General features: G+C 40.7%; 1 pseudogene across 1 annotated transcript in view; it reads right to left on the bottom strand.

Moving 5' to 3' along the window:
- The window catches only part of LOC146757111 (uncharacterized), a 49006-nt pseudogene extending 34589 nt beyond the window's left edge, over positions 1 to 14417 (bottom strand). The window contains exons 1-13 of the transcript XR_014936948.1: positions 12560 to 14417; positions 11497 to 11611; positions 11065 to 11238; positions 10847 to 10953; positions 10284 to 10421; positions 9391 to 9539; positions 6529 to 6579; positions 4128 to 4161; positions 3948 to 4047; positions 2689 to 2749; positions 2139 to 2323; positions 1213 to 1360; positions 319 to 332 (exon numbers count right to left, since the gene is read on the bottom strand). The product of XR_014936948.1 is annotated as an uncharacterized LOC146757111 (transcript). The remainder of the gene's footprint in view (positions 1 to 318; positions 333 to 1212; positions 1361 to 2138; positions 2324 to 2688; positions 2750 to 3947; positions 4048 to 4127; positions 4162 to 6528; positions 6580 to 9390; positions 9540 to 10283; positions 10422 to 10846; positions 10954 to 11064; positions 11239 to 11496; positions 11612 to 12559) is intronic.
- Positions 14418 to 17026: the final 2609 nt, after the last annotated feature.

The raw sequence follows: 17026 nt of genomic DNA, 5'->3' as shown, positions 1-17026 counted from the left end.
TGTTTCACTACTGTGCTAGAAAATCAACTCAAAAGCCTGCAACCAAAGGGCCGATACAAGAAGCTTAACCTAACTTTGTCCCAGTACTATCTCCACACAGAACCTACACTACAAGTATTTCGTTGACCCTCAGATACAGGACATAGAGCAGCAGCAATATGGGGTAAATAAGCCTCACCAGGGGCAGGGCTCAACGCAAAGGCAAGCTCTCACGTAGTTCTCATCTGGCTCTCCCACAGACTGGGAAGATGCACATTTCACAGAAAGTACCTCAGAATCCCAGGGAGAATCAGACTCTTCCTTTTTCTCTGCTCCTACTGTGGGTTGGGCTTCTACAAAAAAAAAGGAGAAATACAGACACTGAGAAATATACTGCACTACACTTTTATACCCCATCAGTCAAATAAAGGATCTGAAAGACAAGCAGTAATTCTACAGCAAAGAACAAACCAAACAGTGAGTCCCACTCAAGGGTAACTTTACATCCAGTCACATCACAGTATTCTCTTCACTCCTCTTCATCTGTTTTCCAGCAGAAGATGTTCAAGCAGGACAGCTGACATGGCTACGTTCACCATGTTTGGACAGTGTTTTGTGCAGCACCTGACCAATAGCTACACATGCTCTGAAGAAGTCTACTGCAACAAGCAGTGCTCTGGAGTCAGACAATGGAAATAGTATCTTCTGCTTTCACACCCTGGGGTCTATGCCAAATTACCCAACTCTCTCTGAGCTGGTCATGCTCTCAAGCCCACAAAGGTTTAGCAAAGGAGAGATCTCCTACATTCTACAACTGAACAAGTTGAGGTACTGGAAGAGTCTTCTCTGAGTTTGAATCAGGTCAGCTCTTGGCTGAAGCCCTGAAAAACCACAGCTTTTCAATCTGACAGTACCCATTCGAAAGGGAATCAGCAGTGCCACACACAAGACACACTAGACTACCTACTTGTTTTGTTCAGATATAGGAGAATACAGCAACAAAATTAATAAAGAAACTTGCATCATACGTAATCATTAGGAATCCAGCACCACCATTTGTGACCGTTAGGTAAGAACGAAAAAAAACAAAAGCTGCAGACCTTCTCTACCACAGCAGGCTAGGATTCACAGGTAACAGGAAAGTTTATCATCTTTGAGGATAATCATCATTTTACTTTATTTACTGAACATTAATACTTATAGAGGAGCAATCAGGATCATATTTAAACTCACTTCTCGCATAAGCTGTGTCTTCTGAAACTTTACGGACTTGATGTTTATTACTAGAAACAGAATGTTTCACATCCCCCAAAACTGTCGTTTGCAGCTTCCTTCTAGTATCTTCCTTCTCCTGTTCTTCTTTCCATTTAGGTGACTCCTTCTAAAACAGATTGACCAAAACAGCTGAAAAGCACAGAAATCAATATCTACTTCACCACCCATTAACAACTTGGAAAACGGTTTTCTTGGGTAAGACTTAAATGAAGCAAAGTGCAACATGGTTTCTAAAGGCCTACAATTTTTAGTGGGAATCTGCACAATTAAACTGCAGTGCCTCATGTTGTAAACTTCATCTCTGGCTATGCAAAACCTCTGAGAAGCACTTCCTTGTGTCAATCTAAATGCAGTTTCATTGATATTATTCAGAAAGTCTTCTTTCTGCCTACATATCTCACAATTTCACTAGTTTCCTGCCCTCAATTTCATTCAAAACTTCCTTTTGTTTCTTCATTTCCAGTCATTACCTCATGAATTCTACTAAATGGCTACAACTTCTAATGGATATTATCCATTCCCTCAGTTTTACATAACAGAAAGTGCACAGATTCCAGAAAGAATGAAGTTTCCTGTCTTTCTCCTTCCAAAACTCTCCAATCTCATAATAAAAATATTGAAAATAATGTCTGAGTTTGGCTATGAACAAGATGTTTTCAGTATCAAAATACAATGATTGAATACAGATACGTGATTGAGTATTAACAGGAAAATAGTTTACTGTCGCTTACCTGTATTACCCTTAACAAACTCTTCCAATTGAATCATCCCTGTACACTTACTTTTGTGCTTGAGGGAAATGCTGCCCATAGATTTTCCTCATATCTATTTAGGCCCAGGTTTTCACTTTCTTGTTTTAGTGTTTCATGGAATTTATTATGTACCTCTTTGCACTGCCCTTCTTCCTCTTCCACCAATTCATCTTCCTCAAGGTTGCCTGAATCTGAGACATCTTGTTTCAACAACTCTCCACATTCTCCTCTGCTCAGATTTGCACCTGTTGGTTTTTTTTGTTTGAGGCTTTTCTTCTGTGACTTAGGAATTTCAATTCTAGAACTATCACCACCACCTTAAAGCATGAGAAAGGGAAACAGGAATATGAATCAAATGGGTTATATAAATAGCAGCAGGCATTTTACCCATTAAAAACACAGGAAAGTAGTCATCTGGGACTGTATGGAAAAGAAGCCAGGTAAGGGCAGGATGGGAGAAGGACACATCAGACACAAAGGCTTAGGAGGGGACTCAGTATGGTCATTTCCATTATCTTACTTATTTTATTCTGACATGACCATCTGTTCTGTTCTTATAACACTACTTTCCTCAATTACTACAGCCAAGTGAAAACAACAACAACAAAAACCGAAATGAAATTACTTAGTAAGTTTACTTTTGTATGTCATTGTATTATGAAGTACTTTCCAAATAACTTACCAGTATTTCTGAACTTTTGGGGAACATTCATTAACGATGTCAAGTTTGGCTTCTGTGGCTTCTGCAAATAAAAACACATTTTAAAAGAATTATTTGATCTGTTTTTGTTTGCTTTTTTGTTTTAAAGCAAATCCTTTACTTACATCAAATCTTGAACAGTAAATACAACCAGGCTGTCCCCTTTTGAAAGGACTCAGATACTTGCTAGATCCTTCAACTTTAATTACACAAACATTCCTCTCCTCTTGTGTACAAGTCAGTGACTATTCAAAACTATCTGTAAATGCGTAACAATTCTAAAAAGGTATTTTAATCCATTGGTAAAATACAACTACACTCGCGATTACTTACTTGTAAGTATGCACAACTCAAGTATCAATTAAAGTTCCTGAAGCTTGAAGAATAAATTAGTTAATATAACTCCACTTAGTGAAAAATCTGTAAATTTCAAAATAATGCTAGAAATTTGAATCACTCCCCCTAAAATCAATGTAAGAAAATAGAAAAAATTTTAAAGTACACATGCTTACATCTCCAGCATTACAGAGTGTGCTGAACTAACAAACTAAAGTTCCTAATCACTGCAGAATCCCAGTGCAACAGACTAAATACTCCAGACGCCATTGAAAAAACTGGTAATCCTTTGGAACATTCATAAAAACAGCAGGATAAGCACATGGAGCTTATAAAGAGAAAAATCCAAATATTCAAAAAATGAAGATAGTCATGCAGTGTGAGATTATATACAAGCACGGAATGTCATCCCACAGAAGGAAAAAAGAAAGAAAAAATAATTATTTGAGCAACTCAAGTATCGAACACTTGAGGAACCTAGTGAGGAAGGAAAGAGAACCAGGTGATGAACAATTTCACTAGATTTTGATAAATAAATGTTCTTTTTCATTATCGTGTTCTTTTTCATTAATCATCCTATCATGTAAATTAGGGGAAACAATTGTGAAGTTTGAAAGAGAACAGAACAGGTTATTTATTAACTTATCAATTCCTAGGGTTGGCAAATCTCACTCAATGAACAACTAATACAATGTGGTAGTTTATCTTAATATCTACACAAATCTACTGCATGTTCTGCCAAAGCAACAATTTTTAGGAAAAACTTACAGCAGAAGAAAGGTTGGCAGATGAGAGACTCTTCTTAAGGAGGAAAAAAAAAAAAAAAAAAAAAAAAAAAAAAGAATTGGCTGGAAAAAGAGTTTCCTTCTATCTCATAGGAAATTGCCTTCAAATCACTTATTTTACACAACTATTTTCCCATAAAGGCACCATACCTTGGCTGTAAAATCCAGTTCTTCTTCCTCAGAATTATTCCAGGTGCCATTACTGCCCTCTTTTTCAGAACTTCAAAAACAACGAAAAGTAAGTACTGGTCCTCTCAAATAATTCCTCAAATAAGCATTTGGTATTTTTATAAGACTCACCTTGTTGAGTATCCTTCGAAAAAGTCATCCATTGCTGTTCAAATATAAATCGACATGTTGAGATTAGATTTTGCATACTAAAAATTAACCAATACAGACATTTAACATGAAAACAGCTCATAAGAGTACAGAAGCTGAAGTGGCCAATTCAATAAGAACAGCATGAAGGAAAGTATTTACAAAACAAATGCTTTTTCAAATTATACTGAAAAACAAATCAGACATATCTACAATATCTACCATTTTTTGCTGCCGTACCTTGCTATGGATTATAAATAAAGTATATTTATAAATACAAAGAAAATCAAAAAGCATACTCAGGAGCTATAGGTTATCCCTAGCTAGAAGAATCACCAGCATTTCTCTACAGTGAATCAAAAAATGATATACTTGAGACAAAAGGAGCATTAGCAGGGCATGCTATACTACACCCCCAAGTTTTTATCAGTTCAGTGAAGGTAGTAACTCACACCTAAGACTATAGGATAGGTCAGGTCAAAAGGGATCTCTGGAAGTCTCTCAGCCAACTACTTAAAGCCAGCTCAGCTTTGAGGTCAGGAAAAGTTGGTCAGGGTTTTATTCAGTCTAGTCTTGAACACCTCCAAGAGAAGGTTCACAACTTCTCTATTTTGCCATCCTTATCATGGCAACACTTTTCATCTCCAGCTAGAAACCATCTTGCTTCCATTTATACCTCTTGCCATCTTTGCTTCCTGTCAAGTATCACAGGGAAGCATCTGGCTTTGTCTTCTCATCTGCATTGGACGCTGCAGTTAGGGCCCTTCAAAGCTGCCTCTTCTTCAGGCTGAGTAAGTCCACTTTCTCAGCCCTCTCTCACAGGGCAAATACTCCTTCACAAATATGATGGCTCCCTAGAGAATTAGCTTGCTATTGATCCATTGACCTCTCACGTAGAAGGAACTCAAAATTACAGCCAAGGCACAGTCAAGTGAGTGCTAAACAGGGGCTGACAATCGCTTCTCTCAGTCTCCTGGCTTTGCTACTCTTAGCACAGTGCAAGCTGCAGCCCTTAGCTGCCAGAGCACCCTGCTGCCTCATGCTCAGCTTGCCTTCTGACAGGTCTGTGTCCTTTCTCAGCAGAGCTGCTCCCCTGCCGTGCAGTCCCATCATGTTTTGTAGGAAGGGGCTTTTTCACCCCAAATGGGTCTTGGTATTTGCCCCCGATGGATTTCTTAAGATGCCTGCCAGTCTATTGCCCTGGCTCATTGAAGTCCCTCTGAATGCCAGCTCTGTGCTGAAGCATATCCAACAATCGCTCTTACTTCAGATCATTAGCAACCCTGATGAGAGCGCCCTGCAGTAAATCCTTCAGGTCACCGTTCTAATGAAAACTGCAGTCTAGGAACACAATTTTTGAAGCGCTAACACCTCTTAACAACTAAAACATAATAGAAGGACTTTCTGATTCCCAGCACAGAAGGGAAAACAGACATATCTGATCTCCACATAGAAATCATAATTCCTGAAGTTTCTGAACTGTTAAATATTATAACAAAAAGAAGGGTTACTACTAACAACCTACAAATGAGTGTACAAATTTTGCCTTTCCTAAACACAGTATGCGAGAATATTCCCTGATCTGAACACAGCTTTCTGAGATGCAGTACAGTATAAATGTTCAAAGAAATCTCATGGAGAAAAAAGCTAGAGGCTGAAACTTCCCATCTGAGAGCATCTTAAATGGTTCAAATGCTAACAATCTGATTTTTGATGTTTTCCACTACAGAAAACACAGAATATTCTTAAATGCTAATGGAATCCTGCTGTATGTAAAGCTAAATAACTAACTCAGTACTATGACTCTATCTGCTGACTTTCCACGCAGAACAGAAAATTGCTGCTGTGTGGAACAGTTAAACTCTGGACGAACGACTTCAGTTACATCTTCAATGAGTACCACTAGAAGTAAGGAAAACAGCTCATTAAATTACCTACACTTTTGCTTTCAACATATAAATACTGCCAATGATCCTGCTATCCTTTAGAAGGTGAGACAGGAATTTGATGAGATAGCTTTCAGCTAGACCAAAACCACAGCCATGATGCACTGACACAGAAATGAGATCTAGTCTCCAGGGACCCGTTTCCACTTTAACTGAAGCCTATATCACCATTTCTGAGCAAGAGGAGAACAGATTACAAAACAAACAACCCCAAAACCAACACTATCACAAGTGATAAAAGCAAATGCTGAATTCAGTAATAAGGGACTCATGCAAAACATGCAAAGAAACAAAAGCTGCCCCAAATCCACTCTAACTCATAGATCTTAAATCATCAAGATACAGATCTGCAAGATAATAAGCACCTATGATGAATAAGTATTTGTGTATCACAAGACATGTGTGGTATTTAAAATACTGCTGTGCAGAATGAATACCTTCACTCGATTCTCCTGTTCTCAGAGTCTGCTCAGGGGACCGTTGCATTTCTATATCCATTAAGGGAAAGGCATGGAAAGGACAGACAACAATGACATCAGAATAAATGCGGAATCTCACAAGTTTGGAAAATACAAAAAGCACACACACAAAGCTACAGCACTGGGAGAATGCGCTGTGACTATGACATGCATTTGTGTGCATGTGTACATCTGTGTGTCAAAAGAGAAACTGTGGAACACTACCTTGACATCAAATTCTTTCACAATAAATCTGTTACTTTTCTCTGGAGCAGAAGGTTGTCCTACTTACATGGATTTTATCACATACACATGCAGTGCTGTGGAAAAACAGCTACTATCAGAAACATACACTTAAGAGAAAGTTTAAAAGAATCATAGGATGGCTTGGGTTGAAAAGAACCTCAAGATGATTTCTCATCCCTTCTGGCTTTTCTCTGTTTCCTTAAGAGGGAATACAGGAAAAGTTTTATCTGACCTCAGGAGATAAAAATCACACAGAAGTGATAATTTACTTTTGTAAAGAGTTTTACAATGCTGAGACAATTCCTCTAATCATAGAAACACTAAGGTTGGAAAAGATTATCAAGTCCAATTGCAAATGACTCAGGGAAACACTGAACAATACACTAGTATGTGCTGCAGTGGCCAAACATACTGTCACTGCAAACATACTAGAAACAGAAATAGCACAACTACTGTTTTCCTCAAAAAGAAATTGTTACTTAAAATCTAAGAGATCGGTCATTCAATACGTTCTGGAAGCCAATCTGTACGTGATTAATAAAAGGGTTCATGTTCTGACATCCAAATAATCATGAGCAAACTTGTTGAAAAATGCTGACCTGTTCAACATTCTTCAGAATCTCCTCTTCTAATTAGAAGGTACAAAAGTAGCAGAAAGGATAAGGTCAAAATTTTAGATAGCAGAAAAATAAAACAGAAGAGCAAAAGACAATAAAAGAATTCCAAAGTGGGTATTTCTCTGGTCTCTCTCTCAACATCCCGGCTTCTCCTCTAAAGGACACTTTTAAGACTGTTACTGTGGCATATTAAAAGGACTCTCATGATTCAGGGTGTGGATGCAATCAGAGACTGCAGAATTAATTCCAATATTGTTTCTACTACGCTACTGAACTTTCTCTCTGCTCCCTCCTACTCCTCATGCTGGTGTCATCTTTAAGAGACTGAGCACAGGGAGAATCACAGAATGGTTTGAGTTGGAACAGACCTTTAATATCATCTAAATCCAACTCCCTGCTATAGGCAGGGACACCTCCCTCTAGACCAGGTTGCTCAAAGCCCCATCCACCTTTGGCTTTGAATGCTTGCAGGGAGGGAGCATTTACAACCTCTCTGGGCAACCTGTTCCAGTGTCTCATCCCCCTCACAGTAAAGAATTTCTTCCTGATATCTAGTCTAAATGTACCCTCTACTTGGAAGAAGAAACCCTCAAATCACATATTTTAAATTAACCCAGGCCTGTTAGTCCTTACAATGGGGTACCAGAGCAACTATCTACGTGCATGGAAGGTAGCAACTGAGTGGATTTGGATAAAAAAAAGTATTTCAATGATTAAACCAACTGTATCGAGCCCCACTGAAAAACAAGCAAACAAAACTTCAAAACCAAGCTACGAAGAAACTTTTTCAACCACTCTCTAGTTCAAAGTAACTGCTCCTAAGTCAAAGGCAACATCACTTGGGTCTAAAATCTATACTTCCATCTGGGATAAGTCCAGGAAGAAAAAATATGCCATGTATTCTTTGTTCATATTTCTAAGTCTTTATAATAAAAAAGTAATGAATTGTGTTTGAACAGTCTGCTGCCCATCTGACACATGATTCTCACAAAACCCTTAAAAATAAGGAACAAATAAAACCTCGTACGTTGGGGCTTGAAACGTAAACTGCAAGGCAATCTCATTCATACTAAAATAGCAACTTTCTAAGATTCATTTAGGGCAATTTGAGCTTATAAACGCTGCCTGGATTTTACAAATTCATTGAAGGAATGTATTTCTTTTATTTACAAGGCAATGAGAAAATGTAACAGTTTTTCTGGATCACAAAGTCTTTCTCAGTTGTTTTTTTTTTTTCTTTTTTAAATAAAAGTAATTGAAAAAAACATTATTTGATTATAAATCAAACCATGTCCAAAAAGATACGGTGTATACAAACAATGTACTGTTGTTGCTTATGAAGTTATTTTTCCAAGACAATTTTTGTTACGTCTCCACAACACAAACAAAAGCAATTGTAATTGAAGGTGAGAAATTATGTCTCCCCAAAAAGGAGCTTTATGCAGGTGAAACTATTAAAATTAAAACAAAGTGACAGAAATCCAGTGGTAATCAACAAAAGATGCATCTTCTTGCAATTCATCTGCTGCTTCGCTGCTACAGAAGATAAAACTACTATTTGGGATGAAACTACAGCTTTTGCAATTGGATTTTCTGAACAACAATCTAAATGAGCATCTCTAAGAAAAATTGCACACCCATAAAACAAGGCTACTTTAACCTATTTTGTTTCTTCTCTTCCCTCCTCCCCCTTGCTAAAGGGACAATTTAAATAAATGGGCAACTTGATGTGCTGAAAGTGACAACTGTATGAGCAGATGGATGTAGTGCACACAAATCACAACTGTCCCCACAGCCTGTGGAGATGCAGTGTAAACTAGCAGCAAGCAAACACATTCATAACACTTCTTATTACAGTCCACCTGATGCTTCCACTGAAGTCCACACTGAGCACGGTGAATTTAAAAGATGCAAACCAACCTAAGGAAGGGGCCACCACGATTCTGCCCATTAGCTCTACCACAGTTAAGTATCCTACCTCCTCTGCTCGAAGCAGCTGCACCCAACGTAAAGCCAGCAGCTCTTGCCTGGTGAGGAGTCACTGGCACAGGGATGCCTCCTTTAGCACCTGCAGAAGCTTCCCCTGCGTTCTCATGGTCTGCATATTCTGCCAGTGTTTTACTAAGACTATGGAGAGCAAAAAAGGAAATGCATTTGGGAAAAATAATCCCATAGCTACATAAACACTTAATGGGATAATAAGAGCCTTATACTATCCATCCTAAACATAACCATAGCCAAAACAATTTTCATATTCAGTAAGTGTAACATACTCTACTTTTTGCAAACCGTAACATACTCAAATATAATGGACACATCTATTTTATAGATGCACATCCAGATCTATGAAGTTATTTACTTCTGCTCGGTACCCTTTGCAGTCCAGTTTTTACAAATACAACCACTCTTATGAATGAACACCCATGGGTAAAATACTTATGTGTAGGAGGAGTTAAACTGCTTAGTAATTTAACAAAAGAAATAACAGCTAGATCTCCTCTGAAACAAAACAGGTGGTTCCTTGTCAGTGGAACTGAAGACAGTAATAACAAGGGTTCTGTTTTGAGAAGAATTTACAAACATTTCAGTTTTTCAAGTTGAACTTCTGCGTCTGTGGGCTACAGACACATTTTAATAGTGTATAGCAGGCAGACATCAGCTTAGAAACAAACACTTGAAATCTTACAGAGAATTTTGAGCAGAAGCCCTTTTCTCAACTTTCAAATTAACACCAGACACATGAACAGTATACGTGAGAAGATGTCAATGAACACATCTTCAAAATAGCACCGTTAAACTTGGTGCTGTTACCAAAAAGGTTCAAACTCAACACTGATAACTAAAAACCTAGCAATAAATTTAAAAGTTTACCTAGCATTTCCATGAAGAATAGCATAGTCCTCAGCTGTCCATCCATTAACGTCTTTATGGAAAATTTCAGCACCATAGCAAAGAAGTATTTCTACCAACTTAAGCTCCCCACCGGCTGCTGCAGTCATAAGTGGGGTTCTACAGCATCCAAAATACAAGACAAACCATACAATTTAGTCAGACATTGTAATTATTTTAATTCCCATTTGCTCAATCTCAAAGAAAATCACTTTATGAACAGAAAAAAAAGCTTCCATATTAACAACGCTTGCATACAAACTTGGCATCAATTTGAAAAACTCTCTCTGGCATAACAGCAATGTTGCTGGCACAATAGCAATTTTCCTGCCACAGCGGCTACCAGAAACAATGTTTTCTTGCAGTTCTCAATGCAGAAAACATGCAATAATGCATGCCACCTGCCAAGCTGAGACCTGCTTTCGCCAGTCACTCAACGAGCTCTTTCTCTGTGTCTTTCTACTTCAATGCTCATTCCCATCCCTCCCATCAGTCCAACCTGAAGACAACTAAGGTGACCTGCAGAGTTTAGACCATCTCCTCACCTTTCACACGGATCTCGAGTGTGAACATCAGCTCCTTTTTTAAGAAGGAGCTCTACCATTTCTTTGTGATTTTCAGAGATAGCAAGAGTAAGAGGAGTACATCCGTCCTGAAAGAACAGAAATAATTCAAGTTAAAAATCAAAAGAAACAAACAAAAAATCTACAATAAAAATATCAATGCAACTTTTTGAACTTCTCTACTGAATCTCGAAATGTACCTTATTCTGAGCATTGATACGGGCACTGTGCTCAATTAACATCCCTGCTAGAAATGTGTTAGGAGTTACAGCAGCCAAGTGAAGGGCAGTGTTGCCACCAGCATCTGCCAGGTTCGGATCAGCACCATGCTCTAGCAGGATCACTGCACATCTTTCTTTCTGGCATTGTACTGCCTGGAAACAACACACACACACACACACAAAAAAAAAAAGGTAAAATTTCCAGCAGTCATATTTCACTGTGTCACTACTACTACAACTTCCCATTCCTGGAATATAAAAGCATCTGCCAAGATTAGCTAGCACATGCCAAAGCCACACTGATTACAGCATGCATGCTTCTACACAGACTTACTTAAAGAATCTGGAAAGACATCATTTAATACATAATCAATAATTCCTACTTGCAGCAACATAGTATGTTCTACTTACCTTCATCAGTGGAGATCTGTTATCACTGTCAAAAAGATTTAGCTTACACCTGTTTTCTACTAGAAACGTAACGACATCCTCACGTCCATTTGCACAAGCAAGATGCAGTGGTGTCCTAAAAGTGAAACGTGTAAATTGAAACAGACAGCTAAATAAATATTTTCACTCTGTGGTACATGAACAGGGCAAATTGCATTTCTTTATCCCAATTACCTCCCAAAATAAACAAAATCAAATAAAAACAAGCTTATTCCATTACCAGCGTGCACCAAACCATGTCCCTTAGTACAACATCTACATGTTTCTTGAACACCTCCAGGGACGGTGACTTTACCACCAACCTGGGCAGCCCATTCCAGTGCACAACCACTCTCTGGAGAGGCTTATCCTAGCATCCAACGTGAACCTCCCCTGGTGCAAGCTGAGGCTGTTCCCTCTTGTCCTAACAGCTCCCATCACGGGCAGGCTGATGAGTACCCTCCATAAGACCAGCTTCCTCCAAGGCAGAGAAGATGAGGACGAAATAACAGGCAGAACGTCAAATAACTCATCATGCCTTGTCACAGACATGGAACAACTCGAGGGTGACTGTCCCCACTGAGAAATTCCCAAATAAGTATACAAGATCCTTCACCTCCGAATAGAAGCCTGACAATATTGATCTGAGCACTGTATTTATTATTTATTTAGCACAGTGTACCGCAAAGAGCTCGAATGAGTAATTTAACTGTAACAAACACAACTTTGTGCAGGAGCCCCTCCTCACCCAAAAGCAGCCGTTACCAAGCACTGGGGAATATGACAACCTAAAGGAACCACCATCAGCTTCGCAAGCAAGAAAGCCTTCATGAAGCCAGCAGCCTTATCGCTGCCTTTTCTCACCAGCCCCCAACAGAGCTCCCAGCTCGGAGGAATGCCGAGCAGCCCTACGAGGGATCCAGGCCGGGAGGGCACATCGGAGCGGCCTCTACCGGCCGTCCCAGCCACGCGCGGCCCCCGTTAACAGCAGCCCTCTGTGCCCAGGTCATGCAGCGGGGATCCCGGCCCGGCCCGCCCCCCTTACCGCTGCGCCTTGTCGCGCTCGTCGATGTCGTGCTTCTTCAGTCCTTGCTGCACCAGGGCCAGGTCTACGGCGGCGGCCCCGCGGTGCAGCTTGGTCAGCTCCTTCCGGCGGATCTCGTACGCACCGGCGGAGCACGCCGAGGCGGCGCTGCCGGGCGGCGGATCCCGTATTTTCTTCTTTACGAAGCTGAGCATCTTCTTCATGTCGTCTCAAAACTCTGCCGGGCCGAGCCCCGAGCAGGACGCGGAAACACGGCGCACGCTCAGGAAGCCGCGGCCCAACCCACAGGCTGCAGGGCAGCCTCAGGCTCCCAGCCGGAGCCGGGAGCCCCACGTATGCGTTATACGTGCGATATTAAGCGATATGAAGCGATAGTAAGCGATATGAAGAGGATACACACCCGCGGAGAGCAGGAGTGTGCGCGTCTGTAGGCTCGGCTGCCTCAGAAAGCGGTTGGCAACGGTGTGTCCTGGGGCCGTTGCCTTTGGAATAGTCACGGGGATAACCGTCTGCAGGGTTATTTCTTGCCCTACTTGTGGGTATTATTTAATAGGGATCTCAAAGCACACGTTTTTAACCTGTTACTAAACCAGTTGTCAGCTTTCTGTCTTCAGTTTTCCCATCTTCCCCTCCCCCCCTCCACCTTTGTTCATACTGTTTATTAAATCTTTAATATGGGTGATTTTGAATAATATTTTTAATTCATTCCTGTTAAAAACAAATAGTTCCATTTAATTTTTATTTTTCTTCAGAAATTGGTATTTCCTGTCACAGTTCCTCATATTCTCAGTGTGTTCTCTTTGGTAATCTGGAGCTTTCTCTAAGAACCATTGAGCAATTGCTATTCCTATTGCTGTCTGCGTGAGGTGATTCCTCTTCTCTTACCCAGTACTAGATCCACGTAGCACAGTAAGATTTTCAAGTAAGGGCTTAAGTGTGGCTTAAGTGTTGCGTAAGCATTGGCATTTGGGTTAGTCTGCTAAAGACTCACCTTTCCTTTGACATAACAATACGGCTGGATAATTTAGCTCACAATCCTTGCAGCTCTGAGGTACAAAATGGCAGTCTGAAGCTCTCTTTTTGCAGTCTTTATTTTTCCCCTATTAAATCACTGTGTGTATTTTGCTTATTGAAGAGTAACAATGGCAGTAAAGGCTTGTGTACTGCGTGTTGTCTGGTCATAGAATCTTTTAATCATAGAATGGAATGGCCTGGATTGAAAAGGCCCACAATGACCATCTAGTTTCAACCCCCCTGGATATAGCCACATCCAGCCTGGCCTTGAATGTCTCCAGGGATGGGGCATCCTCAACCCCCTTGGGCAACCTGTTTCAGTGAGTTACCACCCTCTGTGTGAAAAACTTCCTCCTAATATCTAACCTAAACCTCCCCTGCCTTAGTTTCAAACCATTCCCCTTGTCCTATCAGTATCCACAGGTGATTTACTACGCCTGATTTGCAGCTGATGTGTTTACAAGCTGGGAAATCTGGCTGGGCAGATAGCATGTTTCTGCATTGCTTGCTCCAGGGCTTTGAAGAGAACTGGGCAGTTGCAGGTAGAGACTATAGCAGCTCCAGCTCTGTCTAGGTTGGAGAGCTGGAGCTGAGGTGGTGCTTTTGATGTTACACTCTTGCTTCCCTATGCAGCCAATGTGTATGCTTAAATACAGTTTTGCTTGTTCCTGGTCCAGTCTGAAGCTCTCACACTGTATCTCATGCACATGGTCTGTTAATCCTCAGCTGGATTAACAGCTAGTTTCTATTGATAATGCTGAAAGAATTCCTTTTGGCTTACTCTAAATGAAAAAGATGCAGCTATGCTTCCCATTTTAACAATGAAAATTAAGAATAGGTTTCAAGATTGAAAAAAAAAATATATCATTTATTTGCTTTCTTTATGACTCCATTTTCAGTTGACATAAATACATGACTTGCAGATTTTCAAATGGAATATATGGAGTTGCAACTAAAAGTTTGATCATGTCTCTCTACCAGACCTCTACAAGTCTCATTTTACCAGAGAGAAATATCCTCCTTCTTACTTGTGTCACCGCTTCTGGCAGTAAATACATTTGTGAGTGACTGTTTTTCAAGGCTGAAGCACAGGAAGAGTAAAATTTCATCAAAACTGTGATCAAAACCTGGAGTTCTCACTGAGAATGGCAATCACTGCCATTAAAGCAGCCTCATGTGGTTGTTTCACAGAAACAAGATCACATATCCCACTAGTTTTGTGGGTTTTTTGGTCTCTTTTTTACATGCTTTAATAATAAAGACTAAAAATTAAGTTTTGTTATTTTGCATATGCAGTGTTTCTTCCTGAAGTTCACACCTTATTGCCACTCTTGCCAGTATCAGTACAGCACAGGGCCTGCAGTCACCTCCCTACCTCCCCAGACCAAATCCATGAATCATTTGCTTCTCATAGGCCTCAGATGAAAATACTATTTTATAACAACTCTAACCACGTTAAGGACAGTGAGACACTTTAATGCAGTGCTGTGCAGTTCTACAAACTTGGCAAATACCTCTAATGCAGGAGGAATGTCTAACGTGCAGCCTGAGGTCTTCGATACCACAACTAAAGCAGATCTAAACCTGAAAATACTTACACCAGCATGTTAGTGTAAACCCTTACCTTCTCTAGTGTTAACTATGGCTTGCCATAGCATCGTGGCAAGTCTCAAAACCACAAACGTGGGGAAATAACGAATGGCAGGATTTTCAGAGTAGCCTATGGTCGGCACAGCTTGGGAATTCAGCTCTCCTAGGCCCTCCAGGAAAATGTCATCATGCATTTTCCTCACAGAATTACTTAACTAGTCTCAGGAGCTTGCAAAACCCACAGAGGTTTTTAACTAGCTTACTGAAGCAAAGGCTTGAAGGTTGTCCTGAGGGGCTTCATTCATTTTGCTTTGTTGCTGAGCTGTGGTTTCCAGTCTGTCACTTCCAGCCTTGAGCCTGAAAGAGAGACAGGCCTTGCTGTGGACATTCACAAGAGCACAACTTCTGAAAGAGCAGTCTTTATGGAGGGAAACTGACAACTTCTACTTTCAAAAACTCACGTTACTTAATTGCATTCCCTTCTATTAGAATTCAAAAAATAGCTTTTTGAAAGGAACATGCACACAATTCTCCCAGCATGGAAAAAGCAACTTCTTGATTGGCAGCCCTCCTAATTACAGGTTAGTAAAACAAGGCAACCAACTTTCATATCACTGAATCTACCCTGCTGAAACGATGCTCAGTGTGCTACAGCAACCTGAGCTCATGCCCCCACTGTAACCTTAAGCTGCTCATAGGAGCAGACACGGAATGCAGCAGCCCCATTCCTTCCCAGTCACTGTCATAGCTGAGTGCACGCTGAAGCATCCTGAGCTACAGAAATGTCCCAGAGAAGGAATCAGCTCTCCACTCTGGGTTGTTACAGCAAAGACCTGAGCACCACTCTCTGGGAACTACGTGGAAACTTAGGACGGACATGGAGAAACCTCAGAGTCCAGAGCTTTGATGTGAGTATATGGCTTGTGTTGTCGTGTAATTTGGTGCCTGTTTACATTAAACATCCCCAATATGGCTGCAGTCTTTCATGTGGCACAAGCTTAGCAAAAGGGCCAATTCACAGTTGGGCATTGAAGGCAGGAGCTTGGGCTCCTCCTAGAATCAGGGATGGGGAGAATTCAGAAATACCCATTGCTCATCCACTGTTAGGTTCATGTCAGCTTCAGTGCAGAAACCTGCAGGGGGAGCAAAGTGTTTCTGTGTATCCACTAGAAGGCTGTTTCTAACACACTGCTTTGCCCCTCCAGCTTGTGAAAAGCACCCAGGCCTGCTAGCAGCATTATGTACCTTGAACAGCTGGCCTAGAGCTTAAGTATTTCAAGGTCTCATTGTTCAGAAGCATAAGGCAGAGGCAGCAGCAGAGGGAGGTGGGTCCAGAGGTGACAAGCCTAGAAGTAAGCAAGCCAAGAAGTAAGCAAGCCAACAGGGGTCCCTGCACATCCTTCAGAGAAAGTACCTCAGAGTACTGGGGAGATTCAGTCTTCCTCTTGCTCTGCTCCTGCTGCGGGCAGGGCACCTATGAAGAATGGACAAAGTGAGACACATTCAGTCTCTTGCAGTGAGTTTTCCTAAGTCTGTTAAGCCCTGTCATCAAAGCTTTGCCATGCTCTCTGTGGGGAAGTGCAGCTGCAAGCTTTGTTAAAAATTGGTGTTATCTAGCTTTACAACGTGAGTTTTCCAGTTATCATGTTCTGTGTTTTTTTTCAAGATTGTAATAGGGCCCTCTGTCAAAAGAAGCCCAACTCTATGCAGAGAGATGTGCATAATCAGGCAGAGCTTTCTAAAGAACAGCACCTGTTGCAGAACGGCGGGAGAAAAGCAAACGATCACACCTGTCATTGACATATGATCAGCTAATCTCGTTTATTCCTTGGCTGCGTGTACATTTATAATACGGATAATTAG

The sequence above is a fragment of the Coturnix japonica genome, chromosome 24 (assembly GCF_054131305.1).
Source record: "Coturnix japonica strain WE chromosome 24, WE-NBRP24, whole genome shotgun sequence".
Classification (NCBI taxonomy): Eukaryota; Metazoa; Chordata; class Aves; order Galliformes; family Phasianidae; genus Coturnix; species Coturnix japonica.
This window is presented reverse-complemented; position numbering and strand designations above follow the sequence as displayed.